Source organism: Protopterus annectens, chromosome 3.part0 (genome assembly GCF_019279795.1).
Source record: "Protopterus annectens isolate FY-2018-M chromosome 3.part0, PAN1.0, whole genome shotgun sequence".
NCBI lineage: Eukaryota > Metazoa > Chordata > Ceratodontiformes > Protopteridae > Protopterus > Protopterus annectens.
Genome location: NC_056731.1, coordinates 1,048,470,910 through 1,048,488,386, shown reverse-complemented (window position 1 = coordinate 1,048,488,386; position 17,477 = coordinate 1,048,470,910).

Here is a 17,477-nt window from a genome sequence, read left to right as displayed (position 1 = left end):
GGTGCATTGTATGCTTTGGGAAAGAGCATTCCAGGAGTTTGCTATTTTGTTTGAGCAGAAGGAGTCTCCATGGTAGTTATGTGACTGTTTATTTTGAGCAGTGACCTGTTGGAAGACCCAAGGGACCTGTAATGTACCTGTAGTTGGAGAAGGGTTGAAATTGCAGGGCAGGTGTGAGGGTTATAAATGATTTTGTGGGTGAGGGTAAGTTGGTTTAATTTTAGTAAGTTTGGAAGTTCTAGCCATTTGAGTCGTTGTAAAGCTGAACAATGATGGGCTTTATGGAGATGATTAGTGGTGAACTTTGCAATTTTGTTGAAGTAGGTTTCAATGTTTTGCAGGTTGGCCTTGTGTAAGTTGTTGAATATGTGAGAGCAGTAGAGAAGTGTAGAGAGAAGTGTTGATATAACTGTGGCTAGCCGGGCTTGGTGTGTTAGGCAGGGTTTGGCTCTATAGAGAGCACAGAGTTTAGAATAGACTTTTTTATAGTTAGGGAAATGTGAATATCAAATTTGAGATGGTTATCTATTGTGACTCCTAGGACTTTGGCCTGGTTAGTAGGTTAGATTTTGTTACCATTTGAATAGTGAATGGAGAGGGGGAGGTAGTCGTGCTTGGTAGTTTTGTTTGTGAAGATTATTAATTTAGTCTTGCTTGAGTTTAAAATGAGCTGCTGGGTGGATAGGAAAATTCCAGTTTCTTGGAAAGCTTTTTGCATTTTTTCCTGTAGTTTTCATGGGCTAGGTGTGGAGCAGATAAGAGATGTATCATCCATCTGCATATTGTATGATGGAGGCTAGCTGGGTTGCTGCGATGAAGTTATTAGTAAATATGATAAAGAGGAGGGGGCCAAGTATTGAACCTTGGGTTATGCCAGTGGATACTGGCAGAAGAGGGGAGAGTTTGTTCTCCCATTTATTAGCTTGTTGGCGGTTTGATAGATAACTGAGAGACCATGACAGGAATGCTGGACTGAGATTATATCTAGCAAGCCTATTTAGTAAGAGTCGGTGGCAAATGGTGGCAAAGGCTTTTGACAAGTCCAGGAAAATTGCAGAGACTAGTTTTTCCATTGTTCATAAGGTGGTAGCAAGGCTGTGTTTGTGCTGTACAGGGTTCTAAATCCATGCTGCGTATCGGATAGTAGATTGTTTGAGGTAACGTGGTTGAGGAGTTGTAGGTGTACACATTTCTCAAGGATTTTGGCTACGAGAGGAAAGATAGCTATGGGGCAGTAGTTAGAGATGTCTCTGGAGGGGCCTCCTTTGTAGAGGGGGATAATGTTAGCTACTTTCCATAGGAGGGGCACATATTTTTCGGAGATGGAGCAATTGATTAATATTGAGATAGGATAGGCAATTGGTGGAGCAGCAATTTTTAAGAATTCATTTGGTAGTTGATCGTCTGCTATACTGCAAGGTTTTAGTTTACTTAGGAGCTTTTTAATGTAGGATGTTTGAAATAGTTTAAAGGAGAAGGAGTTAGTGGAGTTTGTGCCAATGGAGGGGTGTGTGAGAGGCTGTTGTTTGTGACTTTCAAGGAGTGAGGAGATGGAGTGCATAAAATAAGAGTTGAAATGTGAGGCTAAGGGTATAGAAGTATTGGCTGTGGAAGGAGAGGGATTAGGGGACTTTTCATGGAAGAGAAGAAGGTTAACTGTTTTCCAGAGTTTTTGTAGTTTGTGTAGGAACCTTTGTTGAGACGTTTGGAAGTAGTGTTTTTGTCACTCTTAATTTTTTTTCTTAGTTAGGTTTTTTAATTGCTGATATACGGTGAGGTTGTATTTGTTTTTGATGAATAGGTAGAGGGCTTTGTCCCTTTGTTTAATCAGTTGTTTAGCATCATGGGAAAGCCATGGTAGTTGTTTGGATTTGGGATACATTTTTCTGGTGGGGGCTAGGCTATCAAGAATTCAACTGCAAGATCCAGGTTTAGGCTTTTTAAAGGGGACCAAACACAATGTTTTAGTAATAGATTAAATAGTTCAAGTGATAAACATTTTTTACTGTGGATGTATTTGAAGGGATTTTCAGACTGAGTCTGAATTCTTTTTCTAAGTAGAAATGTAGAGGTAAGGTCACTAAGACTGATTGGAAGGCAGCCTGCTTGGTCACTCAGAATTGACTTGTTAGTTAATATCCAGTCCAGTAGTGACTCTTTTTTAGAGAGTTTATCAGTGCAGGTGAGACAGTTTATAACTTGTGAGAAGTTGTACTGGTTAATAAAATGAATAGGGGAGTCATTGGAGCAGGAGAGCCAGTTGAGGTTGAAATCATCTAGGATGATAGTTTCTTGATGAAATGTGTAGGCAGACCATGATAGGAGAAGTTCAATGCTGGGGAGGTTGTTGCCAGGGGGGTAGGTATGTGACAATGATAGTTATGGAGATGTGAGGACTTAGTAGGGGGCAGTTGATAATAATCTCTGCACTGGGGCTGTCTGGAGGTGTACAGTTTAGCTGTTCTAGTGTTAGAGAGCTTTTAAACATAATGGCTACGGCTCCTCCTGTTTTCCTTAGTGTATCTTATCTTATAATGTTATAGTTGTTGAAAGCAATTTAAGAGTCCTTGATGTTAGTTTTTAACAAGGTCTCTGTAATGACAGCTATGTCAGGAGAGTATGTGGCAAGGACAGCTTGAAATTCACTAATTTTACTTACAAGGCTTCTAAGGTTGAAATTGGTTATTAGAAGGTCAGATTTGGAGCTAGCAGGTATGTAGGTATGCATCTTTGACCTAGAGGGGTTTTGATTAGAAAAATATAAATGATTGTTTGGGAAGTGTTGGTGAGTTGGAGGTGTATCATTGGGTTGGGATGAATGTTGGCTAGTAGTTTGATATCTTTAAGGGAGTGTAGTAGAAGGTTTTTAGTCAGGTGCTGGCTAGATGGCATTTAAATGTGGGCAGTTGAGAGTATGACGTTTTCGTATGTCTGAAAGTATGGAGAAGAGAGTAGGAAGTATTATATAGGAGTGGGCAGATGCAGCTATAAGGATGGGAGGAGGTTGTTGATTGATAAGAGTTTGAGCTTGGGAGTGTTGGAAATTAGTGCAGACATAATGGTGGTTAGAGGCGTTTAGGCCAGGAATAGAAGGCTTGATGGAATAGTGTAGTAAATAAAGTAGTGGAGTTACATATTGGTGGAAAGGTTCAGGAGTGGAAAAATTGGTGAGGGGGCTGAGTACTGTGGGGAGGGGTGGAAAAAATGAAGAAATAGTAGTGAGTTTAGACTTTTGAATGGGATAAGTTAGTAATATGGGTGAAAGAAGGTGAGGAGGGAAAGGTGAGAAATGGGTGGGGTTGTGTGTCTGGCTGTAGAGAGAAATGGGAGTGGTGTGGATAGGTATATGGTTAATGAAAGGGCGTGGGTGGGAATGGGGGTAGGGTAGGGGAGCAGAGTGAGCTCGAGTGAAGCGAGGGTGAATGGAATGGGTTGGATCAGATACTGGGGCCTATACAAAAAACAGTCACTGGAGCTGTGAGTAAAACAACAACCCAAACTGTGATGCTTAATTGTAGGTAATTACAAAGAGTAACATAGCAACAGCAATATAGTGAGTTACAGTATCTGTGAAGTAATGTTAAATATAAAGGTATGGGTGGGAGAGTAGCAGGGGAATTTGGTACAGTGGTGTTCCAGTGGTGGCTCTAAGGAGATTTCTTGCAGGGAATGTTTACAGGATACTTAAACATACGTGTACAGAGATGAAGGAAGTTGCTGGGGAGATCTGGTCTGTTAGTTTGTAGTTTAATGCATCAGTCTGGATGTTGGGAGTTCAGTTTAGTTGCAAGAATGTGTCCAGGTACAACGTAGGAGAGAAATGAAGATGTGATTGCAGTTAGAAGAGGTGTAATCTGGAGGTAAATGGTGAAAAAGTATACATTGATCTCATTACTCAACAGTAAAACAAAGATTTACATCAAGATTACTGACATATGACTGCAGTTATTTGTACCCAAGCTGAGACATGCAAACTAGGTAAGGTTTGTAAAAGCCAGGAAGAGCAGCACCACCCTTAGAACATTACTATGTCTCCTACTGATATTAAGTTCAAGTCCATCTCCAAGTGCAGCAGTATTGATGGCTTTTAAGAAGGCATTTGATTACAAAGCTTTTGATACCAGTGGAACACCCTCCTTGCAAGCAACATATCCATAGATCTGATGCACACAGTACAGAGGCTATGCATCCACCAACAATCTTTCCCTCTAGTCCTATCTAAAAGAGTGCCACACAATTATGCCTACTATACCTCATGTTGTTCTTGTTGACCATAATCCCCTATCTTAGATAATAAGACAAACCAAGGCTATTTATGGATGAGAATGGCATGGAGAAAAGATGAAAACCCTCCTACTTGCAGCTGATTGTTTGCTTATGCAATAGCCAGGTATTATACAATCTAGGATTTATTTTCACAACAATCTTTGCTTTCAGTGATTGTCTGAACAAAAACTTGATCTAAGAAAGAAATGTAATGTTAATTTTCAACTGTGTTTTTCCTGAGTTCATTCAGTACATCCTGACTGACCAAAACTACTAGCCACAAGGTATTCAGATGCTCTGAGATACATTTTAGAGCGTTTTTGAAACAACCTTTTCATCCAGCTATGGCCTGAACAAAAATCACAATTAAGGAAATAAATTAATTCCTACTTTACTACATTGCCTTTTCCTGCAGCCTTTCAATATACCCTAACTGACCAAGACTACCCTATAATAAATAAATCAAGCTGAGAGTCTAGGGACTGATAGATACCCAGAAACCATGGGGTTATAGATGCTCTGAGGTGCATTTTAATGCATTTTTGCCAACCTTTTGAACAAATTATGACCTTCACAAAAATCATGTGTGTGGAAAAGAAATTAAATCATACTTTTTTATTTCAGTGAAGAAATTACTTGAATCCAAGTTTTAATGTTCATGTAAGACCAAACACCAGTTCACAAAAAACTGTGAAGACAAAAGCCTGTGAGAATACATACATCATATGTGGGAATAGTTTCTGCCCACAGATCCCAACACCTTAAAATAGTTAATTGCTTTCTGTGTATCTCCTACTTGTGTTAAGTTGGGATTAAAACTAAAGCACGAATGTCCTCAATCATATGTCAGGCTACTGTTGTCATATTTATATACAGCATGCTCACTCACCCCTACCACAAAATACAGCCACTCATATCTCTCAACATCTTAGAACAAGAAATCTGGACAAAGCCACAAATGGGGGGGCAAAGGCCCCAAAATAGGGACACATTTTAAATATTGCTCTTACAAACTTAGAAAGATGATAGAATAACAGAGTTTGCATTAGCACAAATTGTCTGAATGATATGACGTCTGAAACTGAAATGTCTGACATTATTTTCTAACAATGGTCCTCAATGATTTGCCAGTGATTTTGCAGAAAGCCACATTTTTATGAGAAACAGACCAACAATATGAGACAATAAGCTGGACATTCTGCGAAAATCTGGACAAGCCACCATCAGTTTTCCTTTCTGATGTCAAACTGTGACAAAACTGAAAAAAAAAAATAGAGCAACATAACATATTTGCTTTCAGATATATATATATATATATATATATATATATATATAAACAGAAGGTTTATGTATTCTCCTTAAAGCATAGCTACCTGCATATGAACCACAAGTTCAAAAGCGAAGAAAATGGAAAAAAAAAACAATCCCCAGCATTTGATAAAATCCATGTAGGCACTGTGTAGAGCCCACACTCTTTATCTGTGTACACAGCCACAGTTCAGCCCCAGTAATGTGCCATCTTTTTAATTTTATGTTTCTAATTTTAGTGTATGTCTGTGTGATGCAGCGCAATGCTTAGTGATGCTGAGCTACAGTGCACCTGACATCTCTTATATGTCTAAAAATAGAAACCGGATGTAGTCAGTTGTTCTGGTTCTGCATTGCTTAGCAATGTGCAACCTTGTGCAGCTTCACTGTGCACCACTAACAGGGATCATAGTAGTATACGTGAAGATATAGTGCTTTCCTGCACTATCCAAGTGGCTCGACAGGTTGAGTGATGAGGTATAGTGTAGTAGGTCTCGGGTTCAGGTACTGATATGCTTTACAATTTTTGTTTTGAGTGAGTCAGCTGAATAAAACGTCACTGTAATATAAAATAAAAGATGGTTATATTTAGCAAAGCTTGCTTAAATGGTTTCTATTAGTTTGTGTGATGCTCTGCTCTGCTGAAACATGATTAACAGTCCACTCCATTTGCACACTGCTCAGCTTTGCTTATATTCTCTTAAATGGTTTGTGCAAGTTTGTGCGAAGCTAAGCAATGTGCAGCTTTTTTGAAAGTTTCAATAGGACATGTAAAGGCTGGAATTCATCCCATATAAAGGCCAATAGGCAGAAATTTCACACCATTCACTGGAGTTGTCACATGGCTGCTGATATGCCTGGTGGTGTTGGCAAGGGAGTGTGCTTTCAGGCACAGAGATGGGGTGTGCAGGAGTCCAGAGTGCTTGTTGGACCCCTAGTCTGCAACTATGAACCCCGGCTGCTGCAGGGCAATTAACAGGGCTCAGAATGTAATTCTGAGGTCTGGGATTGATTGGCTATGGTCCTTACCAGTGCTACTGGTATCTCCCACACTGGTGATCAGTGTTGTCACTACTACGACAACCTGACATGAAGGAAGAGGGGAACTTTGGACACCTGGGTCAAAGAAGCACAGGCTGGGCACACCCTACAGATATGTAAGCAGGTTTCCCAGTGATTTCTAAGGATACAAACTGAATATGTGCAAAACTGGTATGCATGATGCTTTCTTTCCCTTACAACAGCTGCAGAAGAGTGAACTCACAATGAACAGTCTCATGCAGGGCTTCTGGCCAGGATGATGCATGAGTGTGGTGATTAGGAAAAAAGCAAAACAATAACCAAATGTATAATGTACTGTCAAGATTAAAAAGTATTTACAGAGTTTGCAGTCCTAACAGTCAGATATAACATACTTGGGAACTGTAATATATTTAGTAATGTGTCAGTGCCTACCAAAAATGGTAAACCAAAAGTAGCAATGCATTACTGTGTACTATTGCTTACAAACATCTAGTCAGATCAGCAGTGACTGTTCTGCTGTACTCATTGTGTGAAATATGCTGTAGATTGCACTCTGGTAATGACAGGGGTAAATGGGTTATTACTTACAGGTCTGACACAGCTATCCATGCTGTACATGCCGGACTTAAAACAACAGTAATAAATAGATTTTAAAGGATGATTGTGCTGCAATATGTACTGCTTCAAAATAAGAAGTGCTCACTAGTTTTATAGTCTCTGCATGTGTGTTCTAATCTAACACAAGTCAACTGTACAAAGAAAATGAATAAAGACTGCTGTAAAAACTATACAGCATGACCAATAGATACCACCAAGATAAATAAAATGACTAGTCAGTATCCAAATTTATTTATTTCTAACATCTCAGCTACCAGAGCCTTCAAGGAGTACAAACATTTAAAACAAACACCTGCCTTATATATCCATGCAAAACAATCATATAATTAACTATTAGATTGGGTACTTATCAATAGCCACCCAAGCTTGTATACAATTGGGACTCTCCCTGATGACCTAAATGATCATTCACTAACTTATATTATTAAGCATAAGGCAGAAACCCACCACAAGACTATGTACAAAACAATCAGAAATAATAAAAACTTCAGTCCTACTAACGTCCTAAAAGAACTTTAATTGGTCAGCTGGTCAATCCTAAAAAATCTATCACTAGATTTATTTAGACATTCACATAGGGAAGAAAAATGGCAGCTTTACATCCAAAGTGTATAGGAAAGATACGTTTTCTAATTCCTACCTTCATTACACTAGCTGCCATCCTCCACACCAAAAGAAATGTTGTGAAAGGCCAGTTGGTGCGTCTAAGTAGGATGACCTCAGACAATGAAACTTTCCTTCAAGATGTTGATTTCCTAAGGAGCTTGTTCACTAACAGGGGTTACCCACAAGACTTCTTTAATAACATATTCAAAGAGGTAGAAGACAAAAGGAATGACACGTTTGCACCAATACTAGGGAAAGGTGTAAATCAGACAACCTCTACATACAAAAATAAAAGTCACGGTCAATATGAGGCAGGACTCATCACTACCTATGGAGGACAGTCAGGTATTATCAAGAAAATCTTCACAAGAGAATGGAATAATTTTTCCAAAGTGTATGATTTAGATTACATTTTAGAAAAAGAAATAGTTCACACATATCGGAAAAGCAAAACTATCAAGAATATTTTAGAAAAAGGTTTGAATGAAAAAAACAAACAAAAAATAGGATTACACAAGTGTGGCAGATGTAATTACTGCAAACACCTACTATGTGGTAACCACCTATTTCTAGAAGCAAGAAAGAAAAAACTTTACTTGAACAGTTTTGCAAACTGTGAAACCAAAGGGATCATATACATTTCCTTATGTGAAGAATGTAATTCCTTCTATATCGGCAAAAGTGAAAGGAAGTTGAGTCAAAGAATCTATGAGCATCTATACGACGTTAAGATCAAGAAGGAGACAAACGCTCTATACAAACACACCCTTACTTGTAAAACGTCTCGCTTTAGATTCTTTGTGTTGGAAGTGGTAACACCCAACCCTAGGGGAGGCATGTGGGAAACTCTTATTGAGTATAGACAGTTATACTGGCAAATTGTACTGGATGCAAGTAGGAACTCAGGACTGAACGAATTTGTGTCCCTAGCACCTGTTTTAAAATTAAGGGCAGCTAAGTTATAGAAACAAGGGTGAAATGTACACATGTATTAAATTATAAAAGTTTTCATTTACAATTTTAGATTGTAGATTTTCACACATTGGAATTTTAGATACAAACCTGTCCACTGGTATTTTTATTATATTACATTTCAATTTTTTATTGTATCTCAGTTATGTATATATTGGGTTTAAGTATTTCTGATTAAGTTATTTCAATATATTTTAAATCAAGTTATTTCAATACATTCATATTTAACAATGGATTTTATTAGATGCATTTTTTCTTTGCCACTAGAGGATGTTTTAAACCAATTTAGTGTTCATGGCAATTCAACAAAATCCCCAGTATTTTTAAACAAAACTATTTTCTAGTTTATTCAATAGTTTATTCAATTAAATACTTTGTACAACATTCAGTACAACAAATTATTTTTAAACTGTGAATAATAACTTTTGGGTTTGAATGATTTTATGATTTTATATTTTATGTCTAAGTCTTTTAACTATAATGTTCAATTGCAATTAATCTAATTCGTATTTTGTGATTGGGTGTTTTAAACTTGAGGGGAATATATAATTACTGTGCACTTTATTCAGAGGTAACTTTGATAAAGTTGAAGATGAAAACGTTTCTGTTGAACAGCGTTAGTGTGCTTTGTGTTCTACGTGTTCCTACGCTCTTGTACAATAAACCTGTCTTCTCCTGACCTGGTCTGGGATTTATTTGCGCTTGTGTGGTGGTTTGTTCGTCTACCACTAGATGAAGCCGTAACTTTCTTTAACAATAAATTCCTGAGCATCCTTGGCTCCCATGCTCCTGCACATACTATAAACATTAAATCTAATACTGCTCCATGGCTCATAAAGGAAACAAAGATAAAAATCAAACTTAGAAATATAGCCTGGACAAAATGGTGAACAACTAAAGCCCCCCACGACCAAGTGAGATATCGTCAACTTAGAAATGATAGAAAAAAACGAATTTTGCTAGACAAAAAAAAAAAAAAAAATGGGTCTATGTTATAACAACGAACAATCAAAAGATCAAATACTGTTATATCGACAACAACAGAACAGCAGTTTTTTTCCCAGGGAAAACATTCGCTGTTCCCAAAAAAAAAACAAAAAAAAAAAAAACACTAAACACTATTTTAAGGGGGGGCTTTGCCCTACTCACCACTCATGTGGGGGACTGTGCAACCCACACACCCCCCAATTAAATATACCAACTCTGAGATCGCACTACAGTGCCGAAAACGGCAAAGTGATGGAAGCGGCCAAGTGGCTTCTTTCCCAGGGAAAAAATTTGCTTAAAAGCCGCTTCGTCATTTTGCGTTTTCGCCATTTACAGTTCGACAAAGATGCATTCAATATAATGCGTCTTCGTTCTTCTGATAGGAACCCAAAAAACTACTACCAGAACCTCCAATTTAAACACTAAAACAATCCTCAAAAGTTTTGAGCAGGTATTAACCGCCTTCTTCATCCAGGACAATCTACTACCCCAACCCCATCAAACTACACCCATAAATCCCCAAAAACTGTTGCCACTGACTTTAATAACTTTTTCACTGAAACTATTCAGTCCTTAGCTAACCAACTTACTCCTACCCACTCTAACCCTACCACTAACACACCCACTTCTCATGCCCACTTTAACTTCCAACCTGTCTGTACCACTTTTATTTGATCCCTTATCAAAAAACTAAAACCAACCACCCTTTCTGCTGAACTCCTTCCTGCAGAGTACCTACAAAAAGCTTCTGATGCCATAGCATTCCCCATCTCTATCCTAATAAATAGAACACTAACTGATGGAACTATCCCCTCAATCTGGAAAATGTTCCATGTTATCCCACTCTACAAAGGAGGACATTCAACAGAACTGTCCAACTACAGACCCATTGCCATTCTCTCACCACTAGCCAATTTAATGGAGAAGCACGTTCATAAGCAGCTTATGGAATATCTCATTCGGAACAGTCTGCTTGCCAACTCTCAGCATGGCTTTAGGCCACATTACAGCACCACCTCCACCATCCTTTCTTTTACAAATACCATATTCCAAAATATGGACAACAAGAGGCTATCTTCAGCCCTATTTCTAGACCTGTCAAAGGCCTTTCAACCACAAATTACTCATCTGTTCCTTAAAATCCATCTCACTAGATAACCATGCTATTCAGTGGTTCCTATCCTATCTGAATGGCAGACAACAGGCTGTATTATGGCAGGGCAAACTGTCCACCCTGCTACCTGTCACCCTTGGTGTCCCTCAGGGCTCTATTCCAGGTCCTCTACTCTTTTCTGTCTTCATCAACAATCTTCATACTGCCATCCCTGATGCAACCTACATTCAATATGCAGACAATTCTACCCTGATCTGTACGGCCTGCTCCCCTTTAGACCTGCAAACCTTAACATAAAACACATTTAACACAGTTGAAAATTGGCTCTCTAATCACCGTCTGTTATTAAATCCCAACAAAACTAAACTGCTCCTCTTTACCCTCACCAGTAGATCCAGCCCATTTTCCTTCTGCATAACATCCAACAATGGCATCTCTATCTCTCCAGATGACCATACTAAGCTTTTAGGAGTAGTAGTGGACAATAATCTCAAATTTGATCTGCATATCAATAAAACTATAAAAAACATTAATACGTTTGGCTCATTATATAGAAGCAAACCATTTCTAACTCCATTAGCTAGGACTGCAATCGCCCACTCACACCTACTCTCTACCCTTCTATATGCCTCTCACATACTCTCCAATTTGAGCAAAACTGAACTTAGTAAGCTCTCTCACTGTTACAACCGTATTGTTAGAGTTTCCATATGCTCAACATATAGGACACATCACTGTCAAAACCTCAGTATTCTTGGGTGTCTAGACCTGCCTGGCCTACTTCTGTTCAATCAGCTTATAGTAGCACATAAAATTCTGTACCATCCTGAAAATACTCTGGCACTCAGAAATATCATGAAGCCATACAGTAATTCAAGGCAACTACGATCATCCAATAAACTGTTGGTCCAAACCTACAAAGCCATTAACTCAGCTGGCGACTCCCTGTTTGCCAACGTTGTTGGCAAAACTTGGAATTCACTTCCATCTAACCTTACCTCAAACCTTCTTTAAGTCTCTTCAAAAAGGCCTCAAACAGTATTTTGAAGAATATTGGCTTTGTCCCTGTACTAACCCTGATTAAGCACTACTTATTCAATCCCTTATTTAAATTAATATTGTACACATCTCTTGCTCATAATGGCTTGCTGCAACCTGTTGTTTTTGTATACTATTACACACTGTGTATATTGTGAGTACCTAGTATAGAGCTTTGTAAATATGTTTGACTTATATCTGTTATGTTCTATCTGTGTTATCTGGAGCTTTTCTCCCCAGGCCTCCACTGAAAATGGACATATATCCAGACCAGTCGGATTATCCCGGTCAACAAATGTAAAATAAAATGTAATCAAATAAATTAAAAATCTCCAATTACATTCTAAATTTCACCCATAAGGAACCAAAGTCTTAGATTTCAACATACATATATATATATATATATATATATATATATATATATATATATATATATATATATATATATATATATATATTCCTTATGTACCAATTTACCTTTTATCTAGAAAACACCATATTGGTCAAGCTTTATCTGTTCTAATATAGTTGCTTGTAAACCTTCTACTTTACCTCCATGAAAAATTTTAAAATGCTATAGAGCACTCTTGTCTACCATTAATTATATCACATACATGTTATAAAAGTCTGACCAGTCTTTACCTGCTGTAACAACTGTCTGATAACTGTGCAATACGTACAGTAAGTTGCAAGTCTGTGTTCTGGCCAGTTTGTGCCATATAATGCTGTACATTCCACCCACTTAAAGAACAAGGTTGATGTGTAGGGTAACTGACATTATGGCTAGATATGCATGTGTATAAATTCCAGATTTTAAGGTACATTATGAATAAAAGTTTAAAGCAGGATTGTGCATTGAGAAGTAATCTGTTCAAATAACTGTACACTACTTCTGTATTTACTGCATGTGTCTTCCAATATTCCCATCTGTCATCAGTCAACTGTAAAATGGAAACGAATAAAGACAGCAGAATATATTGTCTGATAAATGTAATGCAATACCTACAGTAAGCTTCAAGCCTCTGTTATGGCCATTTCTATTCAAATAATGCTGTTTATTCCTCCTACTCCAGGAACTAGGTACATGGGTAAGATACCTCAAGTTCTGGGCAGATATCCATGTGTATAAGTGCCCGATTTTCAGGAGCAGTATCAGTAAAATGTAAAGCAGGATTGTGCCTTGATAAATACTCTTTTCCAATAAGTATGAAGTATTCTTGTATGCACTGCCATGTCTTTCATAATCTGATAGCCGTCAACTGTTAAATTTAGTGCACGTTTCCTGGATTCACAGCTTGTGGGTTCTGATCCCATGGCAGCCAAATAAGAAATCACTGGCTGTCTGCTTCATTTAGTGCACTTGAACATACCTCTCAGCTGTCAAGATTTTTCAGAATGTAATGACTAATGCCCCATATGTCTGGTCATTGATTAGCAGATAAATTACATTACTTGGAATGAAATTTATTGGCAAATTAATTTACTGAACATCTTGGTAATATATGACCACACTATTTAAAACATTTCCCTGTAGTTGTGTACCTGCATTTGTTAGTGCTTGGCACATTATGTCCCATTCTAACAGGTTGAGAGGTAGGTACATGTAACATCATCTGTACAAGAACTGGAGTCACTGTACACACAAGTGAGACTGCACACTTGTAGAAGTATGTATTGCTAGTCTGTGTAGTAATATCAACTGCGAGGGTCACTAATGGTATGCTTTTGCTCTCTCTCTCTCCACCTGTTATCTTCTCTAATTTATTATTAGGAAATGTATTAACTTATTACTGTTATTTGTTATTATGGTTTGATATTAATATGTTCTTTTAAACTAACTATTATGTTGGCTTTATGGATTATGTCATACTGGTTTGCTGTTAACATACTTACCGATATGTTATTTATTGTTGTATTCCTCATAATATTCATTAATATGTATTTGGATTCATCAATATTATCTTCCATTATGTTAATACTAACATGGTTTGGTTATTACTTATCTTACCTTATGTTTATATCTAATTTACTGCAGTGCTACAAGGTATCTTGCCTCCACTGGCTGTGGCACAGGGGTCCAGCACATCTGGGTTGCAGCCTGGTGGTTCCCCCTCTGCTGCCCATGCACTACCTGTGGTGTTGAGTAGTTCCACCTAACAGGCTGGGGCTGGGCCCCCCTCTGGGAGCTGAGGTGGAGGGGGTAATTTTGTCACCCATCAAGAATTGCCAGGTATAGTGCGCAGGGTAGTTGCATGTTCTTTTGGTGCACGCCTATGCCGGATGGAGGACATGCTCTCCATTCTGGGGGGCAGCCTCACCCTGCATGCCAGCCTCCACCACTGCCATCACAGGTGTAGTGAAGGAGCAATACTGACAGTCCCATGGGTGAGGGTTTGAGTTGCACTGCTACCGTGTGGATGCTCATGGGACTGCGATTCCATAACCCTTTGAATTCAAGGTGTTCACCCCCCTTTTGTGTCACACACCAACCCTGTCTGCTGTCTTGTCTATCTTGTCTGTCTGCAAACGCTTCCTCACCTTCCCAACTTACCTCCCCCACATGTACCTATGTCCCTTCCCCAACCATTCCACTCTCACCATAAAAAATAAAATGGGCACCTGTCCCAAAAAAATATTATCCCAAACATAGCTCTCCATTTCACACACATGTCCACTGGACACAATTAATTTGGTCTGATGGGCTTGACAATGCAATTAGGGTGTCTTCACCTTTCTCTTGGCGTAACAGTCCAAATTCAGCTAAAAATTCTGTCACAGTGCACAGTTGTTGCTGATGAAGAAATGGATAGCTATGGTTATTTCCTACACCCATCCTGCATATCCCTACCTGCCTTTCATTATTTTTCCCCCTGCTCAAACCCCTTTTCACCACTGTCCTATCTCCTCATTTTCTTTTCTTTAAAGATTTTTTGTATGACTCGCTACTCTGCGATGCATCCCTTAGCTATGCTAAATAGCACTATATTGCTATATGCTTTTGTAAAAATATTAATCATGTTCAAAATGTACATCTGTGCCTATTTCAAACCTAGGATCAACAATCTACCTGAATGGTAGTGGGTCAACCCACCAAGCCAAACAGCTGCTAATTAACACAGCTGTTTAAATGAAAAATAGTAATGCTGAAGTTTTCATCATTAAGCATGTTTAAGCTATGCTGTGCATCACACCACTCCCCGCAAACCAGCTAAAAGAAATATAGATAAAATATTACTGTAATTAGTACTCTGCTAGGGAAATACTTCACCATAAAGCCACACACACACAACAATGCACATAAGTAAGATATGTAATAGCAGGTAACCCTGCAATGATATGTACAACAAGTAAAAGTACACTCGCTAAAACATTAATGTAAAATAGGATTTTAACTGGGACTGTATTAGAGAAATACAGCATTCTAAAACCAGACAATCTGGACAAATCCATAAATAAAACTGGGACAAAGGCCCAAAAATAGGGACATGTTTTAAATATTGCTCTAACAAACTTAGAAAGGTGATAGACTAAAAAAAAAAAAAACAACCACATGAAGGAGCCAGGAAGCTGCAAACTTTAATGTCTTCTGGTACCTCGGCTACACAAGCCTTCACAGGAATAAATTTATGACAACAAGCAGCATATTTTATAGCAACAGCAATTAAATAATCAATTAAAAAAATACGAATTTAAAGCAACATGACATTTCCAAAGTAACACATTATAAAGTGAGATGCATTTCCAAATTTAAACCCCTAGGTGCAAGTGTGCTGAAATTCAGTATAAACCTACTTTCTAAACTAAGAAGCCTCTGAGAAAAATTCCCAAAGCTCTTACCATCGGGTTTGGCTAAAACACAAAAGAAAAGAGATTCACTAACTCCATTATGAATAGTGTTAAAGTGCTCAGAAATTGAACTACCCAACCTGCAATTCCTCACATTCCCAATACGCTTAAAATACGTATTTTAATTTGACATTTCATTTGACCAATATACCATTTGCAAGGCATACATCCACAACCCACATTATAAACTACTCCACAAGACAGACAATCAAATCTGTCAGTAGCTACATATTTAACACCATTAATAAGCTCACCTGATAAGTTTTTTACCCTTGAACAAAGCCAAAGCCAAACAGCTGCTAATTAACACAGCTGTTTAAATGAAAAATAGAAATGCTGAAGTTTTCATCATTAAGCATGTTTAAGCTATGCTGTGCATCTCACCACTCCCCGCAAAACAGCTAAAAGAAATATAGATAAAATATTACCGTAATTAGTACTCTGCTAGGGAAATACTTCACTATAAAGCCACACACACAACAATGCACATAAATAAGGTATGTAATAGCAGGTAACCCTGCAATGATATGTACAACAAGTAAAAGTACACTTGCTAAAACATTAATGTAAAAATAGGATTTTAACTGGGACTGTATTAGTGAAATACAGCATTCTAAAGCCAGACAATCTGGACAAATCCATAAATAAAACTGGGACAAAGGCCCAAAAATAGGGACATGTTTTAAATATTGCTCTAACAAACTTAGAATAGTGATGGACTAACAGGTATTGATTTAGTATGAATAGTCTGAAGTATATGAAGTCCGAAACTCAAATTTCTGTCATTATTTGTCTATATTCACTGGGGCTTTTCCCCTCAGGTCTCCACTGAAAATGGGTTTGTCTGCAAACTCATTTGGACTAACACGTTTAACAAATGTAAAATAAATAAATCAAAATAACATTTTCTGGCTTCACTCTTTAAAGTTTAACACTAGTTTGACAGAAAACTATAATTTAATGAAAAAAGATATGAGAGCAAAATCTGGACACTCTGTAAAAATCTGTACAGATGAGAGGTATGCATGTAAGTGCAGTCTGTAACAGCAAATATCTGTGGAACGACATCTACAACATGTAAAAACACACTTACTGTCTTAATGACACTGTAGCTTAGTCTATAAAAAGCACTGTAAACAATAATTTTTGGTGCACATGGTCCCGGGTTCAACTACAGATGTCTCTATCAATGAAAATACAAGTATGTGGACATCAATATAGTAAATTGTCATGTGTATTCTGTCTTATTATCTATCTATCCACCCAAAGCTGTACAGATGGAATGTCTGCATCTAAGCAAAAGAATACAAAGGCCTATAGTTGGGGCCACTTTTAACTACTCCTTATACAACACTAGAAAGTGCAGAGAATGTCAGGTCATGCATTAGCCTGAATTCCCTCAGGATTTTGAAGTGTGTACTGAAATTGTGGCCCAGTAATATGACATTGCAGTCCACATGACTTGGCACATGTCTAACTGTGTGACATAAGGGTGAATCCACCCCCTTACATTTCTCTATGACACACCAACCATGTTTGCCTTTGATTTTGGTAGTGCTACTGCTACCCAACATGCTTAACTTAAACACATGCTTACTTTGCAGTGGAATGGGTACCCTCAATCTGGCTCTGCCTCTACAACAAGGCTGCCAGAACTGCTACAGTTACTCTTACAGCTTGTTGTCCTCCTAAGTGTTCA